General features: G+C 44.6%; 1 long non-coding RNA gene across 1 annotated transcript in view; it reads left to right on the forward strand.

The window, feature by feature from the left end:
- LOC109304170 overlaps positions 1-11,549 on the forward strand; it is a 90,269-nt gene extending 78,720 nt beyond the window's left edge. Inside the window, exon 4 of the long non-coding RNA XR_002099318.1 lies at positions 11,122-11,549. This is a non-coding gene — a long non-coding RNA (uncharacterized LOC109304170). The remainder of the gene's footprint in view (positions 1-11,121) is intronic.
- Positions 11,550-16,944: the final 5,395 nt, after the last annotated feature.

Consider the following 16,944-nt stretch of genomic DNA (forward strand, 5'->3'; position numbering starts at 1 on the left):
AGGGAGGCCCTGGTGAACAGACTTTCCCCAAGTCCTGCTGTCAGGGACAAATGCTTGTCACCAAGGCTGATCAAAAGAAAAAATTTCACCTAGGTACTGCAGAGCACTGTATATCTGAGGCTTCTTTCAGAGAGCTTCGGCAATTCAGGCAGTCCCTGCTGGCTGCAGCAGGGAGCTGGACCCAGACTCCATGCTGGTAAGTAGGAGGCGGGGGAAGGAGGAATGGAGGAGGGGAAAGCAGTCCATGGGGGGACCCCTGCTAGGCCCCATCCCCTGCCTGCATTCCCAGCCTACCTGAGTGCCCCCTGGCCCTGGCCCACTCTCCCTGCGCACCCCCCACCCAGGGCTGCCCTGCCTGCCCCAGCTCCCAGTTGTTTAAAAAAAAAGCCCCCACTCACTGGCTGCTGCTGGGTGGGGGGGGCCAATCCTTGCTGCCTCCCACTGCCCTGTGCTGCATGGTGGGCTCTTCCATAAGCCCCTTGACCCCTGCCTGCCGTCCCAAAACAGAAAGCCCCGAACTCACCGGTTCTTGCAGCGGCCTTGGGGCTCTGGGGGGTCGTGGCAGAGCCCCTCATGCAGTACGGGGCAGTGGAGGGGCAGCAGGGATTACTCCCCCACACCTGGCAGCAGCTGGTGAGTGGGGGCTTTTTTTTTCAAAGAGCTGGCATGGGCAGGGCAGCCACTGAGAGCAGGCAGGGGATGGGGCCTGTGTAATTTGGAGATTCAGCTGATTTGACAGCAGCCGAAACTCTGAATCAGATTTGGCTGAATTGAATCACTGTCCCCTGAGTTGGCTGAATCCGAAGTGAATACTAGCCACTTCGCACAGGTCTAATAGATAACCATGAATGCACTAATCCACTGAAAGTTTTCTTCTGACTGCTTGGGAGGCCTTTAGCTATCTACTTACTAGAAACTGTTTTCATTCTCTCTAATACCCAAACCTAGGGGTTTGAACCTTTTTTAATAAGTGTACCCCAGTGGCTGGATGTGGTGGGGAGGGGTGGTATGGAGGATGGTGGGTGGCAGCTACAGCCACCGCGTGCGAGTTTCCCCCTGCCCCCCATGTCCAGCTGGCCCGGCGGTGCCTGCGTGGCCTGCAGAGGGGCGCTGCTGCCCTCACCACCCCTCCTCCTGGGAAGTGGTGGCGCGAGGTGGTGGGTGGTGGCACTCCATCCACACCAGCCTGTGTGTACCCCCTAAGGCCTTCCCAAGTACCCCTGGGGATACGCATATCCCAGGTTAACAACCCCTGCTCAAACCCAATGCAGAAAGCAAACCTAAAATGGTGGATGGACAGTAAATCCCCACAGGAAATTACAAAGCCGCTGAACTGTTGCTGGATTCCTGTTTTGTGTATAGTCAGGTTTGGAAAATTTGAGGGGGGCCTTTTCCTTGGGAGAGGAGTTTTAATAGGGGAATCCCCAGTTACAAGGGGTCTATCAATCCTGAATTTTCTGTACATTTCCAAAGGTGAGGCCCCATGATTAGAACTGTGATAAAGGGACAAACATTTTTAATTCAATTTTATTAAAATGATTCTATTTAGTTTAAAGACTTTCACAAAATGTGGAGGAAATTACATTATGGTTCAAATAAGGCATGTGAAAGTTCAGAAAGATAATATTGTGAGAGATTTTGCTTTCTAGAACTGGAGAAGCAGCATTCTCACCTTAGCTTCTTATGTCTGTATGATTATCCCAGCTTTGTACAACCTATTCGTAGTTTTTCTACTTTACACTAGCCTCTTCTCTGAGCTTCCCTTCTCTGTATCAGGCCACAACTATCTCTTCTTCATTCAGACCCTGGTCATTTGAGTACTACAACTGTGAAGAAAGTTGTTAGACTAAAACATTATCTATAGCAACTCCCTCCCTAAGGTCTCTGATTACAACTTGTCTTTTTTCCTCCATCTCTTCTATATTCTCCAGTGACCTCTACTGAAGAGTTTTGCTAATGTGGGTCTATAGGGGTGCTATTTTTTCACTTAAACATTATACTGGCAAAAACCCTAGTATAGATACAGTTACACCAGCTCAAAAGTGCTTTTCCAAGCATAGCTTATTTGATTCAAAGTGGGATAAGTAGTATCAGCTAACATCCCATTTGGATGATATAACTGCATCTGTGTTACGAGTAGTTTGCCAGAATAGCTATTCTGGTATAGTTACACAAGCAAATCTTTTAAGTGTAAACAAGGCCCAAGACAGCAATTGTGTATTTTACAGCACTGAACAATGTATTGGTGCTTACAAGATAGTAACATATTCCATTATTCACTGAGAGCTGATGGCTGGATGGACTCCCAGCTGAGAAGCAGACCACCCTTGCCAGCCAAACGGCTATTCTGAAACAAAGGGTATACATGGCAGACAAGGGGTGACAGAAGCACCCTGACATCCTACCGAACTACTTGCTTCCTTTACTTTTCAAGCTCTAAGTGTAGTAAAAGCAAGCTTTTCTGTTTGCTCTCTCCCACAAAGACTCTTTGAGCAGCTCCATAGGGAGAAGAGTGGAGCTCTGTATTAGCAATACTCTCTGGGTGTGCTTATACCACATCCCTGGTATTTTCAGGAAAGGATGCTCTTGAGAGCATCCTTCCCATTCACTCCTTTTTGTATGCACCAGTCTGGAAATGAAGCAGTGAAGCAACTCCAGGGGAGTTACTCAAACAGTCACTCTTGATGCCCCTCCCCCCCAATCTCTACCAGGGATCCCCTTGGGGTAGTTTTCTCAGGCTAGTAACAGACATTCTCTTTGGGCTGTGTTCAGTTGTCCTGTGATATCTGCTTCAGTGATGCCTACAGATATTGCCAGGGCTATAGTCCTTCAGAGATCAGTCCCCTGCCCCTCCTAGGGCTTCTTCTGGAGGAGAGCCCCAGGCAGTGCACCCAACTTGGGGCACCTGCTTGCAAGCAGAGCAAATTCCCAGTTGCAGATGTGTTCCCCGTGTGTCTGCCAGCATACTGGGGGGAACTGCCCAAACTGTTCTTGCTTCTGTACTTGCAGACCAGCCAGGCGAGAGGCATTTTTCTGCAGGGGATTCAAGAACAGGGCGTGGGGAATTCCCATAGGGGTCCCCCTGCTCCACACCTGACACTGCATCCTGACCTGGGGTGCAGCAGCATGACGGGCGTGCCAGGACCCAGGGTGCTTTGCTCACTGCCTCACTCCAGTTCAGGGCACCATGTGAAAGTGGAGGGGGGGAACCCCTATAGGAGTTTCCCTCTCTGCATTTGCAGACACCTGCTGGGGAAATCATTCTCCCGGCATGTGTCGGCAAGCATGGAAGAGGGAACTCACATAGGGGTCTCCCCCTCACCCCCCTCCACTTGTACATGGCATCCCAACCCAGGGAATGGCTGCACAAAAAGAACATATGATCCCTCTTGAATGCCCTGAAAAGTGATTCTCCAGGTTCCCCCAGTCTATAAGCACAGAGTGGGAAATCCATTTGGGAGTTTCCCACTTTGTGTTTAGAGATGGATGCTGGCAGAAACCTCTGCAATGAATTCAAATATGACCTGAAACAACCTGGCCTGACAGGACTCTATAGGGGGGAAGATCTCCAAGCAAGGGTCTCCCCCAGTTGCAAATGGGTACCCCAAGTTGGGTGAGGCAACTGGGGCCCCTTTCCTCCAAGATCTACCCCCTGAATCTAGGAGAGGTCTTACCTGGGATGGCTGGAGAGTGCAGCTGGGCTGGCCTGTACTCTTTCAACCTAAGTGAACAGACATCAGCCCCCAAAAAGCAGCACAAATCATTATTAGGCTTGTTGCTGCCACAAAATTTAATCTATCATGATGCAACAACAGGGTATGATGTCTACTTGCTCAGCTTTTGTGTCCCCATGAAAATGTTCATGGCAGCACAAAATCAATGTCTCTTTGCAGCTTCAGTTCAGTGCATGAGTGGGAGCAAGTAAACAGAATGTGGTAAGAAGAATCTCTCTGGGAACACCAGAGATGGCAAATCATGTTTATCCTCACAAGGATGGAGAAGGTAACCTGGGAACCCGCTCTGCTTTTTGCTTTGTTCTGTCTAGTGAAGAGGAATCCCCTGTGGTTCAGTGGTAGAATCCTTGCCTACTACACAGGAGACCTGGATTTGATTCCCATAAACTTATATAACAAGAACTATGGAGGCACCAAACATGTAGACTCAGTTTGGTCTTTGGATTCTGTCTCAGTGCCCTAAAGGGAGGATGGAAGGCCTGGGCAGCCTCCACTCCTCCAAAAATTCCTGCCCAGGCATATGCAATGAAGATGTGGGTGGCCCTTGTGTACGTACCATGATCCAGGAGGATAGATAGTTGCCACTCTTAGTGAAGAAGGTAATTTTCCAAGCCAATTCCATTCAAGACTACATCCATGCTGGTACAGCAACACTAGAAGATCTAGATATTATCTGTTGCACCTTCCCCAGATCGCACTCTAAAATCTAGATGGCATCTGTCCCAGAGGCTATTGCTTTCTTTTTCTCTCTCCATTCCCAACCAAGACTGCATTGGAAAAGAAGCCATTAAGCAGATATTTGTTAAAATGAAAGGCTATTTAGCAAATTAAAAAAAAACAAAATAACCCCCTCCCGCCTCCCCCCTCAGAATTTAAGCAGTTGCTTCCTCACAGCCTACAAGTGCCTGTCATGGAAAAAATTTGCTAATGAATTCTTCAGTCAAACAGGACTCTACAAGTCAAACAAGCAAAGGTATAATAATCCAATGGCTCAAAGATGAAGCTGAGAAAATTCAGACAAGAAATAAGGCGAGAATTTAAGTGAGTATAACTGGCCACTGGAACAATTTATTAAGTGTTGTGTTGAATTCTCTATCACTGGCAATTTTAAAATAAGATTGCATATTTTCTATAAGATTTGCTATTGTTGAAGCAAGAATTAATCCTGGGAAGTTCTGTGGCCTGTGTCATGCAAAAGGTCAGACTAGATGATCACATTGGTCCCTCTGGCCTTTATGAATTATAAAGCTATGAAAAGAAGGAATGTAATTGATGAAGTTTAGCCCCATTAACCCCTCATTACCAGCTGCCACAGTCATTGTTAATCATTAACTCTGAATTACTGCTTATCCAACTGAAAATTTTTCTCTCTGATAATATACACCTCATGGTTGTCCAACCTCTAAGCCCCAGGGGCCAAATGCTGCATCGGCCACATGAGGTCAGGCCCACCAGGCCACACACGTACCCACCCCCCAGACCCTGGTGCAAAGTGTACCTACATGAGTACCCACCACCTCCACCACTGCATAGTTATCCCACCCCCAAGGTACTGTGCAGGCATGTGAACACAAAATCCCCCCATCACCCCCAACTCACTGCAAAGTGCAGATGTGCCAGCATGATTCTGCCCCCCACCCCCTGCTGCAATGTGTAACCTTGCAGGCACTCACTCTACTGCTGCACAGGGTGCATCCCCACCATTGCTGTACCCAATGGGTGTGATTCCCCACACACAGCTCCATTTCTCCCAGCTCCTGCATGTGGCATGCAGGCTATCAGTTAGACAACCCTAATATACATTATGGCACAGATCTAATTCTGCCTCTAAAACATTTAAGTGCTATTTTTATAGCTTTTAGGCATGTAAGTCACTAAACGTCATCTAAGCCTTTCTAAGACATCTAGATTTATTGTGCAGCCCTACTGTGGCCCTAAAAAGATCTCTAGTCATCTAGACTTGGACTGCTGAATACGCTCAGAAGCTAGCTTGAATAGCCACCTAGACATATCACTCCAGTATCGGTTGTGATCCAATTTTATCTGGGAAACATGTCATTTCACATAAACCCTGGATTTCCTAGGTGGAGAAAATCCATGGAGACCAGCTGTTTAAAACAGCTCAGTGAAGGAAAAGTCCTGCATCTTATCCAATAGTGATTAGGGTGCTTCCCATGAAAATGGGAGACCTGGGTTTTAAGCCTTCCACTGTGAGAGGAGGTTTGAACCTACATTGCCCATTTCCAGAAAAAAAATGCCCTAAAAACCAGGTTATGGGTAGAAAGGACTGAGGGCATTCTTCAGCCTTCCTGTTGAAGCTGATTGCAAAAAGGTTTGCAAGTCATGGGGTCAGAAAGAGCTCATACAAAATGGGTATGACTCTTCAGAGCAGAGGGAACTTCCTTGGGAAGGTCAGAGTCTTGAGTCCTAGTCCCTATTCCCAATTATATGTATGCACTTCACAAATAATCACTGGATAAAGTATATAAACAAAGTTGAGAGCAGACATACGGAGCTAAAATCTAAGGTTCCCTCCCTCCCTTCCAGGAAGATGTGATGTGCAACCCACTAGGCAATGGAATTGCTCACTCTCTCTCACTTGCTTTGCCTTCTAGCCCTATGAATCTTTCATTCTTGGTTTCCCAGTGGCTCACCTTCAAAAGAAGGGCAAAGGATGGACACCTCCTGGGAAAGTATCCTAAACACTAGGCCGCCTGCGCAAAGTTGGATGGGTCCTCCTGCCTGCACTATACTGTATTTTACATTTAGACATTGCTACTGCACATTATATGCCTGGGTGCATGGAGATGCCTCCTCTCTGAGCAACATGACAGAAGCACATAAGGTTGCCCATTGAGAAAATGGGAGAGCTATATGTTTTCCAGGGTGGAACAGGAGGTCTCTCCTGAGGTGAGATGCATAGTTTTGGGGAAGCAGCTGCTAAGTCTTAGGCATCTAGTATGCAAAACAGATTTGGACCTATATATACATACACACACACACACACACACACGTACGTGTGTGTGTGTGTATATCTCTCTCTCTATATATGCGCTATTTACACACGTTATTTCAAAGGTCCTTTAAAATCTATCTTTTAACCTTCCCCTATTTGGAGCTCATGGAAAATATATGAGGCTTTCAGAAATGTCCCTTTGGGAGTTTATTTTCATCCTTATTTTTAAAAAAATGACATATTTGTACCAGAACCAAGCTAAGGAGTGAAAATGGTTTAGAATGGAGAAAACAGCCCAGTACTCATTATTATGTGACTGTTAATCTATGTGAAATAAGTTATTATATAAACAATTAGTTCCCAGTAGAAAATTATCTCCACTACAGAAGTCATCCTCACAATTGCATAAATGGAAATCCGCACCATTCTGAATGAGGAAAACAAATCTTGAAACAGTTTGTGAGCTAAACCACATGTACATACAGAAATAACACCACTAGTGACATACTGGTGGGATGGGTTAGGGAAACATACACCTCCTTCACTCACTGCCTGTTATTTGGGCAAACTGAAGGATTTCAGTCTGGGACACTTCATAGGTAATACTATCATTTACAAAAAATATATGAGAAATAGAGAAGAGGAATGATTGAAAGCCTCGAGACAGTCCATTAATTTAATATCCCTTGTATCTTATCATTATATTTCACCTTGCACACAATTTTTAACTATTCCCCCTCTCAAAACCCTATGTCCGCACAAAACAAAGTGCACCAAAAGATGGGACTATCAGTAAATTAAGGTTCTGATCTAGTTTTATTGAACTTAATAGGAGTCTTCCTATTAAATTCACTCAGGCTTCTAGGGGCCTGTATCAGAAAGAATGATTCTGCTGTAAGGTAGTCAGGACCAGGCGAGGTACATAGAGAGATAAATATATAAAGGTGAATGTGGTCCTCCTAGGAATTCATCCAGAATATGGAGATCTATCCCCCTATTTTCCGTGTGCGGGGGGGTTTGTATTTTTTTTAAAAGAATGCTTATACATGGTTGTGACTGAATTGTTTTTAAGGAGCTTTCAACAATAAGGTTTATAAAGTGAGCAGTGGTGGAGAAAAAATGGTCAAACAGAAGTGCCTTGGATACAGATGCATCCTATCTTAACTATTTGAAAACAGACATTGGAATTTCCTGATGCTTACAACAGCTGCAATACAAAGCAACACTTAGCAGTGGGAGCGCTATACCCACTGGTGCCTAGGGGTTAATAAGAAGGTTCTCTGAATTGAACACTCACAAGCAATTTCACTGAATGAAGGATACAAACCAAAAGCATTGCCTTTTCATTTCTCTGTTTTCTAAATTAGATATACCATTTCTTTTTTTAAAGGGGACATTGAAGAAAGAATTCATGCCTCCTTTTCAACAGTTTGCTTCTCAGAAGAACAAAGTAAAGAGAGATATTTATAGCTCACATCTAAAAGTAAAACCTATCTGAGAAGCTGGATTAAACAAAAATCCTTTTTATCTGAGGTTTTTTTCTGCAGATTAGGCAGGATTAAGAAAGCATCATGCTCTCACTGTAGTGGGAACAATTGCAGCGAAAGGAAAGTTTTAGAAGGATCTCCATTAACATGAAAAGCCAACAATGTGCAAAGGTAGATATAAGGAAAGTTTTTCTTATAGCCAGTATTGCTTCCTGCTAGTTGACAATAGTAATAGTTCAAAACAAGTAGTTTGGGTTAATAGTGTACTTGCATGTAAATACATAAAGCTTCAGTACCGTAAAGCTAATTTAAAAAGGGACATTTCTCTTTATAGTTCCCATGAGTATAATAGACTCTATGATATTCTCTCTACCATAATGTAAGTTTCATTAAAGAGCTGAAGCTATAATTGTCTACATCAGTACATACCAGTAGACTGGATAAATTGTCTGCATAAATCGGTTAATACAACCTCAAGCCCTTGTTCCAGATATGCAACAACCTGACCCTTGGAATTGTTTCAACGAGTCCTAACTAGAATTTTGCCACATTACTCAAACTTTGGAAGGCTTCAAAAACAAACAATATGACCTAACAAACCATAAAACAATAAATTTCTTAACTCCACAATGGTTATGCATCAAAAATGAAATCATTTCCCTACATCCTACAACAAGACAAAAACTACATGTCAGTAATATTAAAGATTTATGAAACAATTATGTATATAAAGTGATATGTGGCCTATTATCCTTCTTAATAAGTCAATAAAGTCAACTGAAAAATTGAAGTGAACGTGTATGGACCATTTGACAGCAAATATATTTCAACCTCTTAAGCTCTGTCATTTTCATTGCAATTTACTATCTGCACCACAACAACAGGGTTAAATCAGAGAAGTGAAGAAAGGAATAGTAAAGGATAAGAACTACGGTGTGTTAAATTGTATCCTAACAGTAAATCAGCTTGAAGGAAGGAAACTTTTGTGATAATAACACCATAATCAGGTGGGGGGGTTTAAGTCAGATTCATCTTCAGCTTGAAACCAACATTTGTAGTAGCAGTTTTAGAGCTCTACTAAAATAGACAGTATACTGCAAATCTAGAGATGTAATTTCATTGGATTAAGCTTTCTGTGCATTATAGCTCATAAAATATGAATGCTGTTATTGACTTGGTAGGTAGGATGCAAAGTATCTCTTTTTAGAGCAGGAGAAGATGGAGGGAAAGCTTTGAGGCAATAGCCATCTTAAAGTAATGTGCAGGCTCAGCATTCTTCAGACTTTTTAAATCTTAATTACATTTTTATTGTATTAAAGATATATGTGCATTAAATATTTAAATTTGCCAGTTCTGTTTCCTGAAATAAAATATACAGTAGTTTAGTTCATTACATATTGTGCATACTGATAGCAATACATGACTGTATGTATTGATATACGTCTATACATGCATACACGTATGTATTCATTATAATTTTTTTTAAAGGTACATCCAGGGATAGCTAAAACAGCAGGTAGAGCAGGTACAAATAACAGTAAGAAATGAATGTAAGGCACCTAGCACTTCTACATATACGAAAATATCAGAAGTCCCTCCTCGAGTGCTTTTACAGTCACCGTACTCCCTGCCCTCTTTTGTGGAAATTATCTCTGTATTAGATGTTGTTGAACATATTCGATATGAAAGCATTGTCTGTTTGCTACCAGTATCTAACGAGTATCTCCCCTAGAGTTGCCAGCAAGGTGCTGATTAATTAACTGAAGTAGTGAAGCTGAATCGTACAACAGCTGTTTGGAGAATTGTCATTAACTCGGTCTCCTTTCCTGTCTATTAGCTTTCTTGTAGTGATACCACCAAAATACAAAATTGGGAAACTTTACATCAAACCTACCTTCAATTATCCACATTCCATACCCAGGAAAAGGGTAGCTGGTCAAGGTCTATTTTTAAAGGAGAAGGAAAGAGTAGGGAAGAGGGAGTAAAAGAAAATAAACTTCCTGGAAGTCACAGCTCTGCTGTCACTTGTCAATGGCAGCTGACAATAGATGGTCCTCCAGGCAGAATGTCAAAATGGGAATCACATATATCTACAGCTGATTGAAAAGTTCAGCAATCTGACAGTCTTTCACTGGGACCTCTTTAAGTCTGAAGGAAATAGTTCTGCTTTTTCAGAGTGGCTATGGAAAAGCAATGTGCATAAGCAGATGCAGCCAGCTCCCACAGTATAATGACAGTTGGCGGAGGATCCCAACCTGTGGACCTCAGCTGCCCCTCAGAATAAAGATGATTATTCAGAAGAGTATAATCTGTATTAAGTGGCAGACTGGAGGGAGGGAAGTGTTGATAGGACACAAGCTTGTCATTAAAGCATACTGTGGCTCGGCTTTCTGAATTTTAAACAAAATACACAGAAACTGGTGCAGATTTCAAAGGAGAAAACAAACAAAAGTGTAAAGACAATTTTTTCCAGGATAATGTCAATGACACTAATTCAAGATAAAGTTTGGCACATTCTCATCAGGAGAATCACCTGATAACTTGAGCAAGCTCTGCTTATTCCATTTGACATGCTCTGCCATGACACGTACTAGAGATTGAAAATGTTAACACCACCTGCACCTCTTGCTACTCTGTGCAATTTAATATTATGCTTCTTTACATAGGACTCACTTTATTATGCTTGAAAATTATGAAAACTGGAAATTACACATGTGATTAAACATAGACTAATCACTCTATATACTAAATAAGCCAAATGCATCTGAAAATACATCAGGTACATTTTTTCTGGGAAACAAATGAGTGCAGGGATGTATTGCATTGATATAGATGGAGCATCTGCCTTGTGATAAAATTAAGTCTTGTGACAGAAATAAATCACTGTAGGGGAAAATGTAAACCATTATCCAATAGGATTTTCTCTTTTCTTCTTATGTGACAGGACTTATTGGATTCCCTGATGCTAGACAGCTAAGTGCATCCATGATATGATGATAAATCAGGAAGACTACATGATTTGAAATTTAACAGCTACTTATTTTTGAGACATTGAGATAAAGGAAAAAATACTTTTGATTTCTGCAAGTAACTATTAAATTGGGAATCTCCTATTCTGGTAATCTGATACTCTGTTACTGTGTCATATCATCAAACAATGCCAACAACCAGCGGTGGGCAAAATAGATTTTGGACTAAGATGAATAAGGGAGCCACTTATCTGTCTTTTTTTCTTTTCCAATATTCACAGTTTTATCTGAAGAGCACCATATAAAGGTTACTGTTGTCATAAAAATGTACTGTTCTTATTACATTTTCCTTTTTACATGAATATATTTTTAAATGGAGATAAAAATATGTTTTTGTTGCTACTTCTTACATTTGAATGAAAAAAATCCATATATTACGTTAAAAATACAGAATAAATAATGAAACTTCAGCTTGTACAGTGGTTGATAAATGTGATTCACAAAACATACCTTCATGTTTTAATGGCTTTCCATTGTTATAAGTATGCTATTAATTAGTGGGAAAATGGATTCATCTATCCAGGACATACCAGTATTTCTTGGTTTTAACCCCTTCCTCACTATTAAGATTTCTACTCTGAAAATGTTTGCATGTAGTGGTACAAGATGATAGGGAATGAGAAAAAAAATCTTATTTTTATGTAACTAAGTTCTGAAAGCAGAATATTGAAGACCATTGGTACCTAAATATAAACAAGACAAGAATGGAATCCTAATTAAAGCAGTAATAAGAAAACAACATAGAAATTACAATAATAAATAAATAGCAAAAGTAGTTTCAACTTGCTCCTGTTTCATGAAAAAAGAACAACTTAACACTGACAGGCAAGCAAGTAACCAGAACTGTTAGACTTCGGGGGCACTACATTTCAAGCACCATTCCATAAACAATTGTTTTCTCAACTAAATTATGTTCACTTTCACTGAATTGCCTTTCTATAGCTTGCCTTGTGATGCTGTGCAAGGGGGAAATATGGGGGTGGGGAGATGGGGAGGAGCACTGAATGTTGATCACTTGTAATTATGGTAATCTCCTTCAAAAGCTTTAACTGCTCTAAACTCTGGCTGTCTGGAAACAGTGCAACTCCATGCAACAATACCATAAAAGCTGTTACAGGAATGTAAACTACTACAGCTGGATATCAGCCTTTAATTAGAGTGTAGTGCACAAACACGGGGTTCTTTATGTAACAGAAACAGATATAATAACTGTATTAGACTAAGAACGAAAATATATAATCCGTACAGTTGGGCTCTTCCACCAAGTAAAACCAGTTTAAAACCACAAGGTAGAATCAGAAATGCTTCCTCCTAACCAGAGGAAGAATGAGAAGAGTTCAGTCAGGATTGTTCAGCATTTTCTGTTAAGAACTTAGAGATCTCCTATTGAAAAGTAGTTATTATTGTTTTATGGGAATTGGCTGACAAATAGAAAATAACCAGTAGTTGCTGATGTACCTTTATGAAGAATAGGCATTTAAGTGTCAAACCATACTTGGATGAGACAAGTCTTGCTGTGAATGAGGAGTAAGCTGCTAGAAGTGAGTGACACTGTGGAGGAGCACAAAAAGTGATATGGCCAGCCCAGCTATAACCCCGTAGCGTGATACCACTGGCCTCACATGGAAACAAACCATCAAAGAAGGAACCAGATGTAATGCATGGCCTAGGAAGCGCTGGAGGTATGTGGGCCCTGTTAAATTCTTCTTCCATTAGGGTCTGGGCAGGACATAGCCACAGCCTGCAGGAAGAAGTGACCTAATTCCCACTTTTGAACTACTGAAGGCACAAAGTGGCCTTTTCGTAATCAGTCCATTACTCAGGAGCAGGAATTTAGACCCTGTCTTCCAGGGTCTGAACATGCTTAATGTTCAGAAGTGATCAGTTCCTCACTTCCAGTACAGGACAGTACAGCTCCCCACCCATCCCCCCAGCCCTGCTGGTGCCCCTCACTCCAAACCCACTGCCCTCTGTCCCCAGGACCCAGCCCTCCAGTATGTGAGGTAGGAGGGGTGGTGGGCAGGGTATGAGGTATACATGACCCCCCTGGATTTATGCACCCACAGCAAACATGGGGCTGCAGCCTGGCCAGACCACCATAGGCAGGAGCTACCTCCATGGACCAGCAGGTGGGACCTGGTATGGGAGGGCAAAGTGGGGCAGCGAGATTTGCTGCTCTCACCGCTGTCAGGACCCTACACCAGCTCTGCTGCCAACAGTGTGAGGAGTAAAGGATGGGTGAGTGGGGAGCAGTGCTGGCCTCACCTCCTCCCACCATCAGCCGCTTACACACTGGACTGTGGCTCTACCCCATCTCCATGGCCCAGCTGCCACTGTTGCCGCTCCCCTCAGGCCACCAGTGCTGCCTCGAGGGGTGTGACAGCAGCAGTGGCAGCTGGGCCATGGTGGCAGGGTAGAGCTGTGGACCAGCGTGCAAGCAGCTGGTGGCAAGAGGTGAGGGCAGCGCAGCCCTCCCCCGCATCCATTATTCCTTGCGCTGCTGGTAGCATAGTGGGTATGGGGGTCTTGGTGGTGGGAGCAACAAGTCTTGCCTTCCTGTGCCAGGTCCTGCCTGCTGGGCCACAAAGGTAGCTCCTGTCTGTGCTAATCCAGCCAGGCTGCAGCTCCATGCCTGCTGTGAGTGTGCAAATCCGGGGGGGGACACGTGCACCCCCCTGCCCTCCCAGTGCTTCGCCTGTACCCCTCTTGTCCCTGCAATGCATTGTCTGTGTCTCTCCCACTCTCCATCTCCCGTACCACAGACTTACCTACGAGGAGCTGAAGGAGCTGATCCACACTGCCTGGCTGCCACATGCATGTGTGTGCACACTGGCATGTGGTGCTCCTTACCTGATTGCCCTCCTCCTTCTCCCCCCAGCCCAAGCAGCCTCTTGCAGGCTAGAACTCTGCCAGCCTGCAAATGGAAACCCATGTTTTCCTTCTGTAATTTTCTTTGTTAAAAGGAGAAAATCTGCATTTTTCCCTGGCAAACAAAAAACATGGATCCCTGTTTATTAGTATGCAGTTTTAACATACAAGCAGCATCTTTTTTTTGAAAAATGTATGCAAAATACGATCAATTTTTTAAGTTTGTTCATGACCCTTTCATAAGCTGTTGGGACCCGCTTTTGGGTTTGACTCATGGGTTGAGAAACATTGCTCCACAGAAACTAAGAACATAACAAAAGAATAGCAAAGGCACCAGAACTTTCTTTCATTGTATGAGACATAATAATTGCTTCTTTTATGATACTGTTGTTTTATTGCTAAAAGGGACCCAATCCTGAAGCGCATACACACCCAAAATTCTTCCTAAATTTCTCAATTTAGCAGTGCCTCACATATGAAGCCATACACTCTGATAATATCATATCTTGTAAACTACATAAGTTACTAGTTCGTTTAGTAACTGGATGAGAGACTTATCAGGAAAAGTTGTGCTGTGCTACAGGAAAGAGTGCTGATTAATCAACAGGAAGAGTGTACCCTCTTGTTTACAGTGGGACTAAACCAATATGACATCATTCAAGATTGTGTTGTGTAGAGGTGCACAGTCCATATTGTATTGGGACCAAAAAAAGAAAAATTGACATTATCAGCAATTGCCTTTTTTGACTGATGTGGCCAAGAATGTTGCTGATAAATGCCGCATGCATGTGCCAGTCCAGCAGTGTGGAGAGCAGCATCCAGCTGGTAAGTGTGTTGGTGGGGGGGACAGATCCAGGCCCCCACAGTAAGGGAAGGAGTGGGGCTGGGGCTGGGACAGGCACTGCCTAGCCAGGGTAGGGAAGGGATGTGGGACCATGCCACAAGCAATTCGCCTGCAGGTGGCTCCTGCCTCTGTGCGCACCTCTGGGGGAGGCACAGGGGGAACATGCCTACTGAATCTGCATGCAGGGTAAGGGTGGGCTGCCACTGTAGGCTGGGGCCAGTGTGGGCTCTTCCCATCAGGGGGGTTGGAACCAGGCTGCACTCCCAGAATTTTCTGTAGCCCTCCCAAACCCCCACTCCCACTGCCACTGCTGTCCGCCCTGAGTCCAGTCCCAGCCCAACCCCCCCACCGGGAAAAGCCTATGGCCACCCCCAGCCACAGCCTACAGCAGCAGCCCACCCTGGCACTGCACACAGGTCCGGGGGGCATGTGCCCCCATGCCTCTCCTGGGGGTGTACACAGTGGTGGGAGCTGCCTCCCCTCCGCACATGCCCCAGATGAACCGCTTGCGGCTTGGTCCTGTGCCACGTCCCCCACCCCACCCCGGGCTGGGCAGCATCTGCACCAGCCCCACTCCCTCCCTCACTCTGGAGGCCTTGATCTGCCCACCCACACACATTTTCCCACCCCTTCCCCCCAACAGACTTACCAGCTGCTCTCCAAGTTGCTGGGCTGCATATCAGCAGTTGGATTGTAATCAGCCAATATGGCTCATTAATAATAGGCTATTGGCATTGGCCCAAAAAATCTTTATCATTGCACCCTTAGTGCTGTGCTGCTAAATACAAAGAGCCTCATTCTCTAGACACAGATTGCTCAAGTAAATATCATTCACTTTATTAAGCTTTGGGTCAAACTGATTACATTCTGGTGTAACAACACGGACTTCAGAGGAGCTCTCTTCCTTTACCCCAGCGGTGCTCAAACTATTGCCTGTGGGATGGATTCAGCACACAAAGATGGGGCCCAAACTTTGTGTGCTGTGACAGTGCACAGATGTCAGCTCAAAACTAAGACAGAAATTGTTTAGACTATACACATGCCCCCAAACATGTGTAAAAACACCTAGACAGAGCAACTATGTTGAAATTTAGTCAAAGTGGATGATCACAAAAACCTTGTGTGACCACTTAGGCACATAAGACTGTGTAACTCCTCCAAGAGTCCCAACAGCATGTTCCATAGCATGCCTAACACAAACCAGTAGCACTGAATTAACCACAAAACACAGCAGCCACAGCCTTTTTCATTCAAAAACACAGGCAGAAGTGGTCATACCAACATTCGTAACTAGGGGAGCACCGATAGAGATTTTATTGGGCCAATACCCACGGGTGATTTTTAACAAGTTATATTGGCCAATACCGATCCAATTGCCGATATGCGGCCCAGCGGCATGGAAAGCAGTGTCTGGCTGCTAAGTCTCTTGTGGGAGAAGGGGCAAGGGAAGGGACATGGGGGGGCAGACTGAGGACCCCGCAGAGAAGGAGGGAGTGGGGCTGGTGCTGTGGGCGCTGGGCAGGGCACAGGATGGAGCTGTGGTTCATCTGAGGGGAGTGGGGAGGGTGGGTTAGCTCCCACCATGGTGTACACTCTGGGAGAGCATGGAGGGCATGTGCCCCCTGGATCTGTGCGGGGTGAGGGTGGGCTGCCACTGCAGGCTGGGGCCAGGGGCAGCGCTGGGCTTTTCACAGTGGGGAAGCTGTGCTCAGCATGGGCAGTGGCGGCACTACTATGGGGGGGGGGATATGGAGAATTCTAGGATGTTTGTAGCCCCTCCCCTCCCATAGTCCCTACTTCAGTGCCACCACCGCCCACCCTGAGCACAGCCATGGCTCAGCCCTTCCACTTGGAAGAGTCCAGTACCGCCCTTGCCCCAGCTCACAGTGGCAATCTGCTCTCAACCTGCACACAGATCCGAGGGACACCCCATGCCCTCCTAGGGTGTGTGCAGCAGCAGGAGCTGAGGAACCACCCCCACCACGCCCCTGAGACAAGCTGCTTGCGGCTCCACCCCATGTGCCAC

Source organism: Gavialis gangeticus, unplaced genomic scaffold, assembly GCF_001723915.1.
Source record: "Gavialis gangeticus isolate Ggan-Ray unplaced genomic scaffold, GavGan_comp1, whole genome shotgun sequence".
In the NCBI taxonomy this organism is placed as follows: Eukaryota; Metazoa; Chordata; order Crocodylia; family Gavialidae; genus Gavialis; species Gavialis gangeticus.